Source organism: Mus caroli, chromosome 2 (assembly GCF_900094665.2).
Source record: "Mus caroli chromosome 2, CAROLI_EIJ_v1.1, whole genome shotgun sequence".
Classification (NCBI taxonomy): Eukaryota; Metazoa; Chordata; class Mammalia; order Rodentia; family Muridae; genus Mus; species Mus caroli.
In genome coordinates, this window is record NC_034571.1 from 68,032,457 (window position 1) to 68,050,967 (window position 18,511).

Here is an 18,511-nt window from a genome sequence, read left to right on the forward strand (position 1 = left end):
ATGGTTGTGAGCCACCATGTGGTTGCTGGGATTTGAACTCTGGACCTTCGGAAGAGCAGTCGGGTGCTCTTACCCACTGAGCCATCTCACCAGCCCAGGAATCCTATACTTTATCCATGTAAGTGAAACCGATTTTCTTCCCCCATCTTCCCTCCTTTCCAAGTACCTTCTTTAAGGGGCTCAAACCTCAAAGCTGAAGTTTCCCTAAATCCTCAGCACCACATTTAGTATTCCCAAGAGGATTAATCTCTGCCTCCAATCTGCAGGATACACACACACACACACACACACACACACACACACGCACACACACACGCACACACACACAGCACTCAAATCAACATACTGAATATGTTTATTTTATCATCTCAAGTATAGCCTTGTGATATGTGCTGAAATGTCACCAGATTTATTTCTAAAAAGGTCAAAACACTTAGAAAGGAAAATATTTAACCTGTGAATAATCCTTTTAAGCATATATTAAATGCTGCTGTGATCATTAAAACAAAACACTCTGTAATCCCTGATTCTCAGGTCTAGAAAAGGACCTGGAAACCAACTGTACAACCTATCATGTGGTCCCCAGCTATGCAGGTGGGAAAAGTTCTTGGAATCCAGAATATTTCCTCTACACGCAATAGTTAGGTAGCCTTGGGCAAATGACTTAGCCTGCCTAAGCCCCGTTTCCACTGTGGATGGATATAAGGCTATCTACTCAGTAGGGCTACCCAAGAGTTCAACGAAGCAGGGCTTATTAAGAATTAGCCATTTGTTAAAAGTTTAAAAAAAAAAAAAAAAACACCAACAAGCACATGGAAAGGATGTCAAGTGACAAGTGCCGCCATCTTTCCCAGGTTCTAACCACAAGAAAGGGAAACCTTAGCCCCAGTGTACACACACAAGCTGCACAGAATCACAAAGGAGTAAGGGAGTGTGCTTAAAGCCAGTCTGAGATGCAGCAGTGGTTAAGATCTCTTACTGCTCTTCCAGAGGACCTAAGTTCAGTTCCCAGCACCCATATCACAGCTGCTGGTAACTCTAATTCCAGAGGATTCTCTACACTCTTGTCTCAGCAGGCAAGATTATGTGCACATGATATACATAAACTCACAAAGGCAGCCACACACACACACACACACACACACACACACACAAACCAACCAACCAAACAAACAAACAAACAAACAAAAATAAAGCACGTCTTACAGTTCCCAGAAAAGTATCCTAGTTTAAGGCATTTCTTACTCTTGTTTTTTGTTTGTTTTACTTTTTAGAACTTAAAGGTCACAATATACAGAAGTATATTCATGGTAGTCCAAAGTAAATGGGTTTTTTCCCAATACATGGCACACATGACAAATTGATAAGGAAACAAACAAACAAAAAAAAGGCCAAACCTTAAGGCACAAATGTATCAGAATTTAAAGAAAAGCTTCACACTTCTAAACAGAAGTTTAAAGAAGCTGGCAACACAAATAACATCTTCATTAAAATGTCACAAGATCTCTAGGGTCTGGGACTCAGTAGCTCACCTCCTCTAACACGGTTACAGGGCAGAGCTAGAATCTGCGTCCTCAACATAGGGACTCTGCTGCTGGCACCAGGGAATTCTCTCCAGCACAGTCCTTCCAGGCTGAGTCCCCTCCACAGTTTAAATGGAGGTATTGACGAGCTGTGCATAAGCACCCACTGATACACTTTGCAATGAGCATCAGAGAAGCCGAATGTGGTTTTAGGCAAATCACTTAGTCTCTTTAGACCGATAAAAAAGAGTTTTGAGTAGATCAGAATCTACAAAGTGCTGGGAGGCTAACACAAAACCCTGAGGAGGGAAACGGTCTTAAGGCGCACCATCTAGGTGAATCCACAGCCAGAGCCTTCCCTCGCTCCTCCCCTTCCTCTCTCTCCTCTTAGTCTAGTCAAGTCTACGAGTAACCCTCTACTATCTGAACTCTCTGTAGCCTTCCTTTACACTGGTGTTTCTACTCTACATAAGAGCTGCACCATCAAGTTAGTGACGACTGCTTGTGCCTGTTGACTAAAGCTGTACACGCCCTCCTGGGTGAGAAAAGTGCCCCTCTGTATTTCTGCAAGGGGAAAGAGGAACATGAAATGCTTTTTCAAACACAGCCTAGAGAATTTTGTTTGTTTGTTTGCTTGTTTTTACATAAAACATTTCCTTACCCCTGGTCTCTGTGTGCACAGCTTTAAAGTTACATTTTATTTTATAGTTGATGTCATTTAATATTAATCATATTAGAGTTCATTATGACAAATGGCACTGAATCTGATTAACATCAGTAGTTTCCTAGGCACTGTTCTGATGTGGATAGAATTACTCTAAAATACAAAGTAACATCTTCCCAATAGACTGCCTGAGCCAGGACCACACCACGTGTGTGTGTGTGTGTGTGTGTGTGTGTGTGTGTGTGTGTGTGTGTGGCTGGACAGCTGCAGCCTCGGGCAAGCAAGGGGTCCGGTGGTGCTGGCTTTGAAACTGACAGTGACTACTTAGACTTTAAAAATCCTTTGGCAGATCAGGCTGAAGACTCAGAGGCAGCTCTATGGATCTGAGTTGACTTTACAGAGCAGAGGCATGTTAACTGACACAAGGCTCCATCCATCTTATGGAAAAATGGGAAAGAAATTAATATGGATCCAAATCTGTCCAACGGTCAGGAAAAATGCTACAGAAAAAGCTCAGTTACATATTGGCTCAGAGCAAGTTCTGAAGCACTCACAATCATCATAGCAGGCAGCAGGAATAAATCACACGCCGTTCTACAGAACAATTAAACATCTTTATCTCGACACACTATGGCCCATTAAACATCATTTAGTTCTTCCCTTTTGCTGATAAAGGGAATAAATTTAGTTTGAATACAGTTTTTCTTACCGTTAAAAAAGGAAGGCATGATCAGAGACTGAGGCAGAGAGAGAGAGAGACCAGACAAGACAAGCGCCAGAAGAGAGAACTGTCTCTCAGAAAGGCATTATCTTCTTAACACAGGCGAGGGGTTGTTTCTGGGCAGCCATGTTGGACAAGCTCTGGCCTCTTGTTCAGTGTGACACACCAAGTCAGAGGCAAGCATCCTTCTGTGGTATTCACTTCCTGCCTGATTAATTTCTCGTTTGTTCCTTCCTCCTTTGCTATAGAAAAAGAAACTAGATTGGTTTTACTTAAGAAGCAATGAGAAAAAAAAAAAAACCACCCAAGTTAAAAAGTTTCTCCTTCCTTCAGGATAGAATATACACTTGATGCAGAGGTGAGTGGATCTCTGTGCCTCTCTCCTGTTAACAGTTCCCACCCCCCAACACCTCTACAAAAATAATTACTCCTGGAACTTGAGATTTTTTTCAAAAGAATTCAATTAGAGAGCACAACCCTCAATTCTGACTATTTCATTTAGCAATATTGAGAAGAGTCACTGAAGAAATAAAAGAAGCCCTTAAGTACGATGAGAATTAACCTAAGTGAGCCTTTCTCATTTGCAGAAAGTTCAAGTGTGTGGGGAGAGAGTCAGGATGCAGGTGAGGTGTGCAGTTGAGTGCATCACAGCAAGCGAGCTTGAGAATGCCAGCAGGGCTTAAACCAAGATAAAGGGTGCACAGACAAGCTGCAGACCCGCAGCTTTCTAGACCTGAATGTTTTGTTCCCTCTCTCCATACTTACAGGGTGACAATCAACTCTGCTAGAAGATATTTGACAAAGGCAGACAGAGACTGAAGGCAGAAGAGGGAGGCAAGTTCTTATTTCTGAGGTAGATGGCAAGGGAGGGAATATAGGATTTCACAGCCTTGGGTCTGGCATAGAGTAGCATAAAATAGCCATACATTTCTCTTGATGCGTCTCAGAAATTCACATTCATTTTTGCAACACATACCATGTAACTTGGCAAATGGCTTCAGGTGAAAGAATGAAAACCGAGATATATTTCAGAACACTTCATTATGAACCGTGCATGTGAGATCCTGACTCTGGCGTACAAGGCCCAGTTACCCTACACTTCGTGACTTACGTGAGCCGGTGGGGCGGGGCGGGGCGGGGCCAGTGGACAGTCATTGGAGGAGATGTTTGCAGGGTGCAGTGGGACCAGAAGTATTACATTTCCTCTGGTGCTTATGATAGCTCCACCCCAATACCAGAAATAGTATTGAGGAGTGCTGGACAGGTGGGTTTTGAGTTCAAAACGTAGTAACCCCAAATCCCCTGAGATCTGAGTTGACGCGAATGAACTGCGTCGCCGCCATGTTAGGCCATGGGCCCAGTTCCTAGAAGTGGATATCCAAGGGTCAAATGACCGAGGTGCTTTTACTTTTCTTGGAGCTGCCTGAAGGAACTCAGGACCTCGTGCCTAAAGCAGGGCCTAGCGCGGGTGCTGTTCAAACAGGACTTACTAGGCAAGAGGCCAGGCAGAGGCAGAGGCTAGCAGCCAGTATCCACGCCTTCTGAAAACCCTTGGGGCCACAGAAAAGATTATCAACTCTAACTTAAATGCTTGGGTGAATCTTTGAGGAAGTCTAACTATAGCTGGCTCTAAAACGAGAACATGGGGCAATGGGGGTGAATTGTCTACGTACTTACAGAGTTATTTTGAAGTTCACTCTGTTAGGCACCCCAGATTCACACATACAGAGAGAGGAAGAGAGGGAGGAGAGAGAGCATGAGACAGAGACACAGGCACAGAGAGAGAGACAAAGAGACCATTCTGTGTGCACGTTTTTCCAAGGCTATTCCGTCTATTAGTGAAGCTCGGTAAGAAGGCAGAAAGTCACTTAGCAGGCAGAAGCTCTCAAGAACTCCAGAGAGTAGGCATACAGGATCTGGGTCATTTCATCTTTAATGAGATTTGCAGACGCCGTCTACACAGGCTATACTTGAGGAGTGTACTATGTAAGATAGAATGCGAACCCAATAATGATCCTCTTTTTTAACCCCCTCCAATAGCTTCTAGTTCACTTATAAACTCCAACACCTTGCCTACACCACAGAGTTCCATAAGATCTCTTTTCCTAGCCCTCTGTCATCCTGGCTGGCGTTGAATTTGCTGTAATCCTGCCTCTGCACTCGGCCCACACAGGGCTGGATTTCAGCTGTGCAACACTACAGCTTGGCTCAAACTGATGCTGATTACCCGCAGCCCTTTCCGTTCCTTAACTGTACCGAGTTCATTTGCATCTTGGGGCTTTGTAGTTATACATCCTCTCACCTGGGCCCTCCTGTCCTGCGTCCTCTCTTTGTTCAGCTGTTGGTAAAAATGCCCTCCAGGTCCACCTCTGCTTTCTCTTTGCAGAATGTGTGCCCTCACTTGATAGTGGACCTGTCTGTGTGCACTCCTCACCACGATTGCAGCTCCATAAGAGCTGAGACCCTGTTTGTCGTGTTCTCTGTTGTCTCCTCAGCATCTAACTCCTATGCCTGGTAGGTGGTCAGCATAGTGGCTTTGAATTTCTTGGAACACAACATTCCTTCCCAAGCTTCCCATAGTGAGCGTCCATTGTCAATTTGACAGACACTAAGAGGCTGGGAAGAGAGGAGCTCAGCTGAAGAATTACCCTGATGAGAATGGCCCGTGGCCATGTCTGTTATGGGATGGTCAGCAGTATTTCATAACTGCTAAGTGAGCTAGCCTGGAACCCTCACATAAACTAGTCTAGCCCCGAAATAGCAGCGATTTTCATGCTGGGCCTTAGCAGTCTGGGCATTGCAGGTCCACCTGAATCCTTGTGCTTCTTCTTCCTCCCTCCCGCTCAGACCCAGAGATGTTCTCAGTGCACTATATCCACAGCCACAGCATCAGCAGTACAGCGGTTCACAGCTGCCCATACTCTTGTGTGCACTTAGATCTCCAGTCCTCTTTTTGCTGATGGCCCACTATGTAATCAGAACCAAGAACCAAGGCCTGGGAAGAGACTGGATGTGACCTGTGAGGATACAGGGGTTGGACCTGCCACACTCATCCTTTGGCCATCCTGGGTATGAAACTAAACATAAGCAGGAATTGGGGTGAAGACAAAGCAAGCACCCAAGCCCTGAGCTGAGGGCTGAGCTTTGCCTGCACGCAACCTTAATCACAGATGTGTTTGCATTTTGGCTAGTACAGACATTGCAAGTGACATAGTAACTGTTACTGGTACTTGAATGTGACCAAGTAACATAGTAACTGGTACTGGAGCTGGAGGCGAGTTTTGAAAGTGACCCTTATATCTGCAATTGGCTGGATTAATGTTGGGGAGAGGCTAGTATGGGTTCTTCAAGGCTAGAAGTTGGTATCCTTACAATGTATGCTAGTTATGATGGGACTTATTAATCTGTGACCGAGACAAGGAGCCTGTTGGTGGCTCACGACTGACAGAAAATACTTCGGATGTTGGGCTATTCTGTTTGGTGCTTCCTGCTAGGTTCACTCCCGACAAAGCAGGGACAGAAGGCAAAACTATACCAGGAACCAAGTCTGGAAGACACTGGAAGTTGATTCGTTGCTGTGTCTGCACAGCCGTTCTGTTACTTGTCTGAAAAAAAGGGGATGGCTGCTTCCACCTGTTGGGCTGCACCTTACCAGCGAGAAGCAGGTTATCCTGGGAGCAGTCTGGATTTGGCAGATTAGATGCCTTTTCCGAGAGTTGGGGGTCCTTTTTGAAACTGTGTCTGGGGTAAACAGTCTACTTGTTAGTCTGGAGTTGTTCAGTGTCCTCCCTCCCATCCCTAGAGTAAGGAGCTCAGAACTGTGAAGAGATTGTTGCTATTGTAGCAACTGGGCTAACTCTACTCTGACTCCAGGAACAGCAAGTAACCAGCAGGCTTCAGGAGTGCTTCCGGGTTCCCTGGCTGCAGTGACAGGTTCGGAGATGAACATGTGACTTCTTCCGAATCAAGGAGAGTCAATGAGAGACATGGGGCCAGTGCTGGCTGTATTGCAGTACATTAGGAACACGGGGAAGGGGTGACTGAGAAGGAAGCTAATTCAGAAAGAGCTAGAAGGAAGCCTGAGACTTAGAGGACACAGGAATCACATGCAATGTGTAGGCTCCCAATTCAAAAAACAAAAACCAAACCAAACCAAACCAACAGCAAGAAAAAAAACTAAACAAAACCACAAAGCGGCTAGAATTTAAATGCTGATTGTCTATTTAATGACATGAAGATAGCCCTGATTTTAGATTCGATGTTATTGTAACTGTTATATTTTACAAAGAATCCTGAGGTTTTAGAGATTTGTACTACAATATTTGTGAATGAAATGGTTTGTCTGGATTAGGGTTAAAGTAATAGAGAATGAAGGCAGGTGGGTCAGGGGCAGGAGAGACCAGGCGGTTCCGAGGCTGGGTTTAAAGGTGAGCCAGGACCGTATGTTAGGGTTGTACCCCACCACACTTGCTTTTCCAAGAAAAACAAGCAAGCGAGAAGCAACAAGGCCTATGGCTCATTGCCGTCTTCACCCACCAGAGGCTGTAGGAGGGGTTTGCTTGATTCACTACCAACCTGCTAGGATGTGGAGTTAGGAAAAGTTAGTTTGTTCATCTCAAAATAATGTCTTGGCTTTTGGATAAAATGGAACACTGAAGTCTTTTCTGTAATAGTCGAGGATGTAGGTAATCCTTTCCAGGAAAGGATTAAAATTACTGAAAGGGATACTAGTGACTGAAATCAGAGACCTTAGTAACTGTGGCAATAGAATAAATAAATAAACAAACAAACAGGCAGACAAATAAATAAATTCCCAACCAGTGAGCTAAGAAACAAGAGCCAAAAAATACTCCAAGAAGCAAAAAGAAACAGGTGAGAAGGTAATGAGACGCCTTACTTACTAACACAGACGGCTCAGGCCTGGTGGGTGGGGCCTGCCTTCTGCATTGTCTACTTCTCTGCTAGGATGACCCTTAACATACACGCTCAATCTACGTCACTCCTGGGACCGTCTTAACTCACCCAGATCCAACTCTGGGCTAGAACTATAAACTCCCAAGAAGACGTCATCATGTTTGAAGCTATTTCTGAAATGCGGGCATTGACTAGGCATTTTTGGGCACGTGGCCAGTGACATCAAGTCTTCTCCTTCCTGGAGTCATAATATTAATAACCTGGAGTCCTGGAGGTGACTCCGCAGCTGGGAGATGCTATGGTAGACAGTTTCGGTTTAGACACTCAAAAGAAATCCATGGGCTCAAAACCTCGGTGGCTTCTCAATGATAGCAAGTGAAGTCTAAGTTCCTCCATGCTGAGCGAGGCTGTGGGGGCCGACCCTCCCCTGCCAGCGTCACCAGGACTTGCTTCTCCTGCCCTTCCTGCCTTCTCTGTGTTCTCCCTCTTCTGAGCCTGCTGAGTTCTCCCCTAAGAGTGCTCCTTTCTTGGCTGTCCACCTCACTCACGGCAGGCATTATTGACACAGTCTGCTTCCCCCGATACAGTGGCCACTATGGCTGAGGGCAGGAACTTTATCTTGTCTATCACTGTCTTCTCAGCTGTTCGGAATAGTAACTGACACATCACAGAGCACCGGGGGACCTCCCAGCTCCAGGTTAGAACATCACTCATCTTATTTCTTTGTAGGAAAAAAAAAATGTTTGTTTTGTTTTGTTTTGTTTTGTAAATGGAAAGCCCATGCCTGTGCCCTTTGAGAGCACCCTCTTGTTTTCAGTAATGTCATTAAACTGTGAAAATTTTCCAGTTGATCACCAACTTCCAGCACAAGTGTCTCCAGGGGAAACCCATACAAAACAGAGAATGGTTTCTTACAGCCCAAGGAGCAAACTACTGGAAAGTCCCCCTCCGCATCCTGCCATGTCTAGTCTCTGCACATATACCAGGAGTTGCTACTGACATGTGGCTAAACACACATTCCTTTTGGTTGCCTATTGATGGTTTGAAGACCGAATAAGGCCCTTATAGCTATTTCTAGGATGAGGATAATGGGCCTCTAGGTTCTTGCCAGCCTTCTCTGTAGCCCAGAGTTACTCCACGCCTTCTCTTGGAGGACAGAGCCATAAAGGCACAGAAAGCCTTCCCTGGAATCCCAGGGCCTAGGGCCTGACATCATGTCTCTAAACGCTGCAGGAGAAGCGCACTGACCCAAGATGCCCCTTGGAGTTCTCTGGTTGCTCGTGAGCCAGGCTTGGCTGGTAATGTCTCCTGAGAGAGGCTGACCCAGCTGCTCTGTGAAGACAGGAAACGGGGGAACATCTGCAGGTCCAATGATGAGTGGCTTTCCTGGGACAGTTTGCATTGTATCATATGAAAGACTATCCCATGCAGCACAGAACTGCCCCCTTCACAAGTTCTACTAGATACTTATGTAGGTGGGAAAAATGCATATAGAGATCTTATACCGGACCTTAACTCCAGTGTATATGTAAATATAAAGTAATTACATATGTTCCTTGACTTACAAGGTTGCAGTTAGATAGACACAACAATGGCGTGACTGCAAATAACAGACACATATTGTGTACCTCAAGAAGTTATAGGAAGGATTTGGGAGTTTTCATCATAAACAAATGATGTTTGAGGAGAGACATGTCTAAATGATTTAAACATTACAGATATCCAGACATCGTTCCATTAATATGTATCTGTTAGAATGTTTTATGTATCAGTTCAAAAATATACTTTAAAGAAGAGTTGTAAATTTACATTTAGTAGATTACATGCAATCAACTAAACATCCCAGCTTAGAAACTAAATCTGCGGTGGCTCGTCGCTTGCTTCCCCTCCCCTTCAGAGGCTATCAGCGGATTCACTGCCCCTGTCCAGCACCGTACCCAGGAGATCGGCAGTCAGAGCATGGTCGATGCTAATGCATGATGCTCTTGCAGCCGAGAAGTTGAAAACCCGGAAGCTGAACTGCCTTAATTCTGGAAACAATGGTTGCACTTCATTGCCTGACTTTCCAGAAATATAAATATTCCATCAGTGAAAAGGGTTGCTTTGTTCAGGTTGTGAGGGAAATGAGAAAGTTGTCAGAATAAAAAAAAAAAGAATCAACGCTAACAACAAGGGTGGGGGAGGGATGCTGGAGAGATGGCTCAGAGGTTAAGAGCCCTGACTGGTCTCCCAGAGGTTCTAAGTTCAATTCCCAGCAACCACATAGTGGCTCACAACCATCTCTAATGGGATCTGATGCCCTCTTCTGATGTGTCTGAAGACAGGGACAGTGTACTCATATACATAAAATAAATTTAGGGGCTGGAGAGATGGCTTAGTGCTTATGAGCACTGACTGCTCTTCCAAAGGTCCTGAGTTCAAATCCCAGCAACCACATGGTGGCTTATAACCATCTGTAATGGGGGTCTGATGCCCTCTCCTGGTGTGTCTGAAGTGTACTTCCATATAATAAATAAATAAATCTTTTTTAAAAAAAATCTTCATAAAATAAATTTTAAAAATAATAAAGCTGGCTGGGCATGGTGGCACACACCTTTAATCCCAGCACTTGGGAGGCAGAGACAGGCCGACCTCTGAGTTCGAGGCCAGCCTGGTCTACAGAGTGAGTTCCAGGACAGCCAGGGCTACACAGAGAAATCCTGTCTCAAAAAAACAAAAAACAAACAAATAATAATAATAATAAAGCTGAGATGTTATAAAGTGATAGTACGAAACCATGTCGCCTGACAGCAACCATTACACGTGGGTTGACCAGAACCACAGCATGCACAGGGGTCACAGCAACCCTGCAGAAAAAGGTCTTCTCCAAGGGCATCTGCCCAGTAACTTTCAGCCTCAACTGAAGCTACTCTTGCTATCAACCACAGTGGCCAGAATATTGTTTCAAAATATCTGATATTGATCCTCACTTTTGGCTTTGAAGGCTCTGCCTTCAAAACCCTTTGACCACACCCACAGTTCACTATCACAACCTCCCCCTTCAGTGGTCTGTTATTCCCAAATAAATAGCAGTTATTGTTCTGAGACTCTGTCCTTGTTAAAAAAAAAAAAGTTTGGTGAGATTTTTATCAAAAGCTTGTCACCACTTTTAGCAAACAGTGTGCCCAAGGCCGCTGATGACCAGTCTCTAAAGTCTCTAGCTAGAGTTCATTACAGCGGTCGCTGTAATCCACAGAGAATCCACACACAGATGCAGAGGCCTGACCACTGGCTCTGTGTGTTGTGCCTCCTCCCCCACCCAAGATGATGTACTTGATCACGTCCAAACTCAAGTTAGCCAGGTAGTAGTGGAGCAGGCCTTTAATCCTAGCACTCGGGAGGCAGCGGGCAGGTCTCTGAGGTCAAGGCAAGTCTGGTCTACAGAGTGAGTTCCAGGAACAAAGGGGTTGCCACCCACAAGTTGAGAAACATACCTTAGATGTTCCTTCCTCTTTAAGCACTGTTTAATTTATCTGTTTGTTTGTTTGTTTGTTTGTTTGTTTGTTTGTTTGTTTGTTTGGGGTGTGTGTGTGTGTGTGTGTGTAGGTCAGACAACAACTTGCAGAAATTGTTCTTTGCTTCCACCATGTGGTCCCAGGGATCAAACTCAGGTTATCAATTTGATGGCAAGTGCCTTTACTGGCTAAGCCATCTAGCCAACACCCTCACACACAAATAAAAAGCAGTGGGACTTGGGAGATGGCTCCGAGGTTAAGGACACGTGCTCTTGCAGAGGACCAGAGTTTGGTAACATTGTGCTCATGTGCATGAGCGGGGGTTGGGGGACGTACACGCGAGTGCGCGCGCGCGCACACACACACACACACACACACACACACACGGGGCAGTGACAATATCATGTCACAGGACATTCAGTACTTCTGTTCCTACAAACCAAGAGCATCATGTGTTTAGCTAGAAGAGAAAGCAGAAGGACTCCAAGTCCAAGCAGGGTCAGGGCAAAAGGAAAAGACAAGGAGAGCCAGGGCCTCAAACTTAGAGAGGCTTATCTAGAAGGGGAAGCTTTGGTGACCAAGAGACGCATGGGACTGGGTCAAGTTGTGGGCAGAGGTGGAAGTGATGTTGGCATAGTCTGTCACACCGGCTTTGACAACCATCTGTGCGCTGTCAGGATATAAGTGCCACACAGAAGCCAAGAGTAGGGCCCAGGTGGAGTTCTGTCAGTTGTTTCATTTTATTTTGGTTTGTCTGTCTGTCTGGTTTTTTATTGTGTTGTGGTGGGAATAAGACAGGAAGAGAGTGTTTAAATTGTTTTTTTTTTCCTTCTCTTCTGCATGCTGCCATATCTTCCTGGAGGTAGCCTAGGGAATACGATCCATGTGGTTTTTATACTGCTTGGTATTTTGTTATCCTCAAAGCTGTCAATATTTAATTGTAGCCATGGAGCTCCTTTGTACACAAGCCACCAAATGGTCACCCTGTTGGAATGGACCTGAGACACAGAAAATGGTCCAAGACTTGGGCTGGACAGCTTCTGGGGTGCAGAGGAAAGAGTCATTTGGTCAATAACAGGGTGGGTGACCCTGCCAAAAATGGTAGAGTTGATCACCTTGGTTGCATCTTTTCTGATCTTTGCACACACATTAGGAAGCAGGAAGCATCTTCTAGTGTCTCTTTGGTAGCCTGACAGGATACTGACTCCACTGCAGACAAGCTGGGAGGGAGGGTTTTTTTTTTGTTTTTTTTTTTTTTTTCAAGTTTCCCCAGTCAGTCATTTGGAGAACTCAGAGCAGCCGGAGGGGAAGGGAGGTTCTTGGAGGGAATCTGGGGTCATCTGGGTAGAACAAACTCTCATTTGGCAGGCCACAGAGAAAAGCAAAATGTGCTAAGAAGCAGGAGAAGAGAGACTCAGGGACCCTGTGCAGGGGAGCAGAGTGTGAACTCTCTCTCCCCTAGGCGGTGACAGTGACGGTGCTGAGGAGTGATGTTGCCAGCTGCTTCCCTTCCGTAGCAGCAAGAGTTGCTCACCACTGGAAGCAGAGGCTCTCCTGCTCACCTCACCCAGTGCCCACCGTCAACAAGTGCCCTCACCATCTTCAGAGAAGATTTCCCTAAGTGAACGGACTAGCCTGGCCTCAGACATCACTTCCAGTTTTCAAGAAAAGTCAGGGTAATCTTAGTTAAAAGGGGAAATAAAAGCAAAGGGGATCTTCCTTTCTTTCTATCTCTCTTACTCTCTCTCTCTCTCTCTCTTTTTTTTTTTTTGTTTTTGTTTTTGAGACAGGATTTTCCTGTAAAGCCCTGGCTGTTGAACAGTCCTTTCACAAATCAGATATTTACATCAAGATTCACAAGAGTAGCAAAATTACAGTTATGAAAGAGCAATTAAAAAAAAAAACCCTTTAAGGTTGAGGGTTGCTACAACATGAGGAACTGTATCAGAGGGTGGAAGCATCAGGAAGGCTGAGAAGCACACAGCTAGGGAGGTAGTAGCTCAGTCAGTTAAGAGCTTACCTTCCAATTATGAGGACCAGTGCTCTATTTCCAGACCCACGTTAAAAAAAAAGAAAAAAAGAAAAAACCTAAAAAAACAAAAACAAAAACCCCTGGCCACCATGGTGACGCATGCAACCGCAGCATAAGGATGTGAGGATTTAAAGAAAGATGATTGCGGCTGGCTTGCTGGGGTTCACCTATTGGTCGGCCTAGGCTACTTGTTGAGCTCTGCCAGTGACAGCTGCTGACAGAATGTGGACAGTTCCAGAGGATACCTTTATATAGTATAAGAACTAAAATAGAAAATACTAATAGTCTGTGTTTCTTTTAAGGGTTTTGATACCTCAGACTTTTAGCTGACATCCCTGTGACCATTACGTTTGTTTTCAATATCTTATTTATATTAATCTTTGTCAATTTATTAGGTAAAAACTGCACACATGGGCACCATTAATTTTAATTCTGATTATCAGTGAGACTGACGATGTCTGGCATTTGTCCACTTCTCATTACATCTTTTTTAATTATTATTATTAAATGTTATTTGATTTTTTTTTAATTCCAGAGTCAACCTTTTATTTACCCAAAGCGTCATGCGTTATATTTTTCCCTCAGTGGTGGGGATCAATTCCAGGGCCTCGCGTGTACCAGACAAGCACTCTCATACTAAGCTTCATGATTTTTTTTTTTTTTCAAAAACAAAATGGAACATTTACCCACTGGGCCTGGTGGGCAGTGGCTATTCTCGGGAGCTTATAAATTAGACCACCTTGATTTTGCAAGTGTGGTTAAATTTTACTGTGACAACTGTGGGAATGGTCTCTGTGCCAGGCTGGAAGGAGGACACAAGGTGTCTAAGCACATGGCCCCACAGCAATGCAGGAACACCTGGAAACTTGTGTTATATCCCTAAAACAATGAGGAATAATCGGTCTAAGCTTCCTTTATCTTCACTGGCTTCGTCTGCCATTATGAAACGATTTAGGAAAAAGGAAAATCAATTTTGATTTTTTTTTTTTTTTGCAGGACTTCAGAGCTGTCAAACAAAGTCTGTTTGAGTACAGGTTGTCCAAAGCAACTCTAATGATCTGTGACAGTGACCTCTTACAGCTTCCTCTTTATCTAGTTCTGACCAAGTCACAACCTGAGATGAGGGTGGGTGGTCTTTGCTTTTCACAGTCCACCCTACTGGACTGAAATGTTTGATATGTCTAAATCAGACCCGCAGATTCCCCGGTGCAGCATGCACGGCACACATTACACATCAGCATTAGGCTCCAGTAGTTATCACATCGTTAGTGGCCTGAGCTTCCCGGGTAGTGCTGCTTGGTGAGGAAGAAACCTGAGTAGGCGGGGGCAGAGAGTGAGGCTGCGAGATGAGGAGGGTAAAAGGGCATCAGAGGGATGCAAGGCAATGGAGAATTTGATTTGTGTGGTACTTGAAAAGCACTAAGTACTGGTCACCTCAGTCAATTCATACCCAGTTCCCAAATACCCCTTAGCCCCACTTCAGATATCTTCCATCCATCCATCCAATCTGTGCCAGCCCAAATTCCCATCCACTAGCACAGAGGTGTGCTCAACAAACCTAGACAGACGCTTCCTACAGGTTGAGCCAAATTAGACACATGCTCACCGCCTTGTATGCCACCTGAAGAGAGTTGCTGCCAACCAATAGGAAAGTTACAGTCCAGGAGAAAAAAGGGGGCCACCTGTCCCAGAATCCTACATTACAATGGCCATGGCCTTTCTTGGACTTGCTAAGATGACCAATGGCTCTTCACGGTGGTCTCGTCCCACCTGTATAGTCCAGAGCAGTGGTTCTCAACCTGTGGGTTATGACCACACTGAGGGAAGAACAACCCTTCACCTAAGACCATCCTGCTTACCAGGTGTTTACATTATGAATCATAACTACCAAAATTACAGTTATGATGCAGCAACAAAAATAATTTTATGGTTGGAAGTCACCATAACACAAGGAGCTGTATTAAAGGGTTGCAGCATTAGGAAGGTGGAGCCACTGGCCTAGAGGCAAAAAGGTAAACAAAGGAACAATAATTGTGGATGTTTCCAGCGGTAACAAATAACAAACAGAACATAGGCCTAAGCAAGGGCCTGGTCTCTCTGAGCTAGTGGGAAGCGAAGCCACCAGCCTAGCAATCTGCCCAAATTCAGCCATTGCCAGGTGATGGCACCCTGACTGGGGAGACACCAGTGACAGGAGCTGAATAAAGCTGTGGTAAAATGTGACGCCCCTCGCTGGCAGGGTGCTCGTGGAGAGCCGTGTGGAGATCAGGGTGAAATCCTACTCTGTTCACAGGACCTCCTCCATATCCACACTTACTCTTCCCTGAGGCCTCATACCTTGAGGAGCCTCCCTTGTTTTCCTCATCCTTGACACAGGCTCTCTCTATTAGCCCATGGTGATCTTCCTCACCCCTTTGATTACAAGGTCTTACTATTAGCCATGAGAGCGCTCCTCCCCTCCTTGATATAAAGTCTTGCTTTGGACCCGTGCTAATAAGATGAGTAACAGCCCTTGTACTCCTGGCAATCCTCTGGCCTCAGCTTCACAGGGGTTGGGATCACATGATGGACTTCCATAGTCTGCCCTCTATTTTCCAGTACTGGGTATCAAACTCATCCTCCGTGGTCTAGGTAAGCACTCTGTCCTAGACGTGGAGGCTCAGTTCCGAAACTCCTCCTCTACTGTGGGCACAAAGGCTGAGGGCAAGCTCCCTCCCACTGCTTCCTCTATCCCACTATTTTGAAAACGTAGATGACGATTTCTCAGAGATGCTGAGAGATAAACAAGGCTGCAGCATGAACAACGACTCAGGCAACGGAGACCAGTGGCTCTCTCAGGCCCGGAGCTACTCCGGCCACTACCTGCACCATGTCTGAAAACAGCCTTAGACAATGTTAACATCATAACACTCCATTCAAACATGCTCCAAGACGATTTTTAAAAAGAGCGCACAGTTATTTGTTGAGAAGCAAATGATATCTGGTATCACTTTGCTGGAACCAAGTGTTTGTAAACAAAGGACACTCTAAAAAAAAAAAGCCCATGGAAAACCCTACTCAGCACCAATTTTCTAGTAAGGCCAATTTCTCTGCCTCTTTTGGTTTTTTTAAAGATTTATTTATTATTATAAATAAGTACACTGTTGCTGTCTTCAGACCCACCAGAAGAGGGCGCCAGATCTCATTACCGATGGTTGTGAGCCACCGTGTGGTTGCTGGGATTTGAACTCAGGGCCTTTGGAAGAGCAGTCGGTGCTCTTACTGGCTGAGCCATCTCGCCAGCCCCCTCCTCTGCCTCTTATATAGAAGAAGCTTTTGAAAAGAATCAATTTTAGCACGTGAATCCGATACGATTACCATCACTACAGAAGTTCGGGCTGATACATTTTAAGCTTCTAGCTCTGTTTTCCTTTGTAAAAAGCATAAATACATTTGAAGTTTAGAATTTACTCATACGATATTTTATAGCGTTACTCTCTTCACGGCAAAAGCAGTTAACAAACTTATGGGAAAGAATGTGTAGTTGGCATACTAACATTTAAAAGTATTATGGTCTTTAACTGTTCAAAAATATTTTAAAGAATAATAAAAGGAAAGCTAAGGATGGCCTTACTCAAACTTCTGTCTCTCTCTGTCTCTCTTTGTCTCTCTCTCTCTCTGTCTCTCTCTCTCTCTCTCTCTCTCTCTGTGTGTGTGTGTGTGTGTGTGTGTCTCACTCTGCAACCCATGATCCCATGATGTCCTCAAACTCAGTCATCCTCCTGCCTCTGCCTCCCCCATGCAAGGAGTTACCATGCCTACTTTCAATTTCTACAGTATATCAGGACCAGAGAATCTGGGAGCATCATATTCTAAAGCGCGGTGTGAATTTCTCAGATCAGGCAGATGTCAAGCAGAACACGACCCCATCTAAACCTCTGCATGTCATCATCAGGGCCGACGCCTCAGTAGCAACATGAAGCATTTCCTGGAGACCCCAGCCATATTACTGCCAAAAATCATTTTCATGAACTCACCCTCAAACATGAAACACAGGGTAGGGCTGCTCTGCTGTCCCTCGGTGACCACTGTACCGAGCTGGCAGGAATCTCTCCCTGTACAAAACTCTTTCCAAGCAATGACTTGGGAGGAAGTGGTATACTGATACCATGGTAGGGGGAAAAGTCCTCAAATACAAAGATAGCTCAAAAGTCTCTGTGGATGGCTTAATGGAAATAAACAACTCAGTTAGTTCCAGTTCAAAATAAACCCAAGAGTCCAGTTTACTTTGGCCATAGCTGCATACGTGTAGAAAGCTGAAGGTCCCACTTATGCAGTAATTTTGTTGTGTGCTAAAGGAATGAATAGCCAAGGCTGTCCACCCTGAGGTCAGGATGCAATAAAAGCTACATCTGCCCAGTGTGGCTGCAGAAACAGAATCACACGAGTCTGAGAGGGTTTCCCATCTTAAGAGAGAGGTGGGCTCCCGGCCATTTTGCTCTCCAGGAGCTAGAGCAAGTTTGACACATTTTCCTCGGGCTGCTCCTCACTGGTAGCCCATTCTGAGTCCACAACAGTCTCCTGCTGCTGAGACCCGCCCATGGAGACTTCTTGCAAGGGTACTTTCCCTGCAGAACTAAGAGAGGAGAGGGAACCCTGAGAAGCCATGGTCTAACCGCCGTTTTGAAAATTGCCAGTACTGAATTTTCATTTTTGCTCATTTAAAAACAGTCTGTAGCTGGACCTTGTGGTACCTGCCTTTAATTCCTGGGGGGCAAAGCAGGCAGGGCTCTTGAGTTTGGGGGCTGCCTGCTTTATACAGTCAGTACCAGGCCAGCCAGGGCTATGTACTGTGACCCTGACAACAATGACAACAACAGTAATAGAGACTAGTGTTTTACTTGGTTTTGGGAAGCAGCGTTTTTCTGTTAGAGCAGTTGTTTTTTCTAAGCAGAGGGGTGTCACCCAGCAAAATTTCAAAAAGCATTTGATGTTTATTTCACATAAACTTTTACTTGGGATGGACCTCGTCAGCCACTTTTTAAATCTTGCTTTTAATCTCGGTTTTATGCTGTTTTTTTGAAGTATTTAACCAGATAGGATTAAGGGTACACAAATAATTCCTCATTTTTGGTCATACAAGAAAACTGACCTCATGCCTGAAGGAGCATTCTTTTCCCTTTG

The 18,511-nt window shown here is 44.9% G+C and overlaps 1 protein-coding gene across 4 annotated transcripts in view; it reads right to left on the reverse strand.

The window, feature by feature from the left end:
• Positions 1-18,511, reverse strand: part of Wipf1 (WAS/WASL interacting protein family member 1) — a 98,018-nt gene that overhangs the window by 20,583 nt on the left and 58,924 nt on the right. Inside the window, exon 1 of one of the 4 annotated variants that reach the window (XM_029473826.1) lies at positions 2,897-3,115. The exons of the other annotated variants lie outside the window; for them this stretch is intronic. The gene's annotated coding sequence lies outside the window, so the exon portion shown is untranslated. Of the gene's footprint in view, positions 1-2,896; positions 3,116-18,511 lie in introns of those variants that run through there. 4 annotated transcript variants of the gene reach the window in all.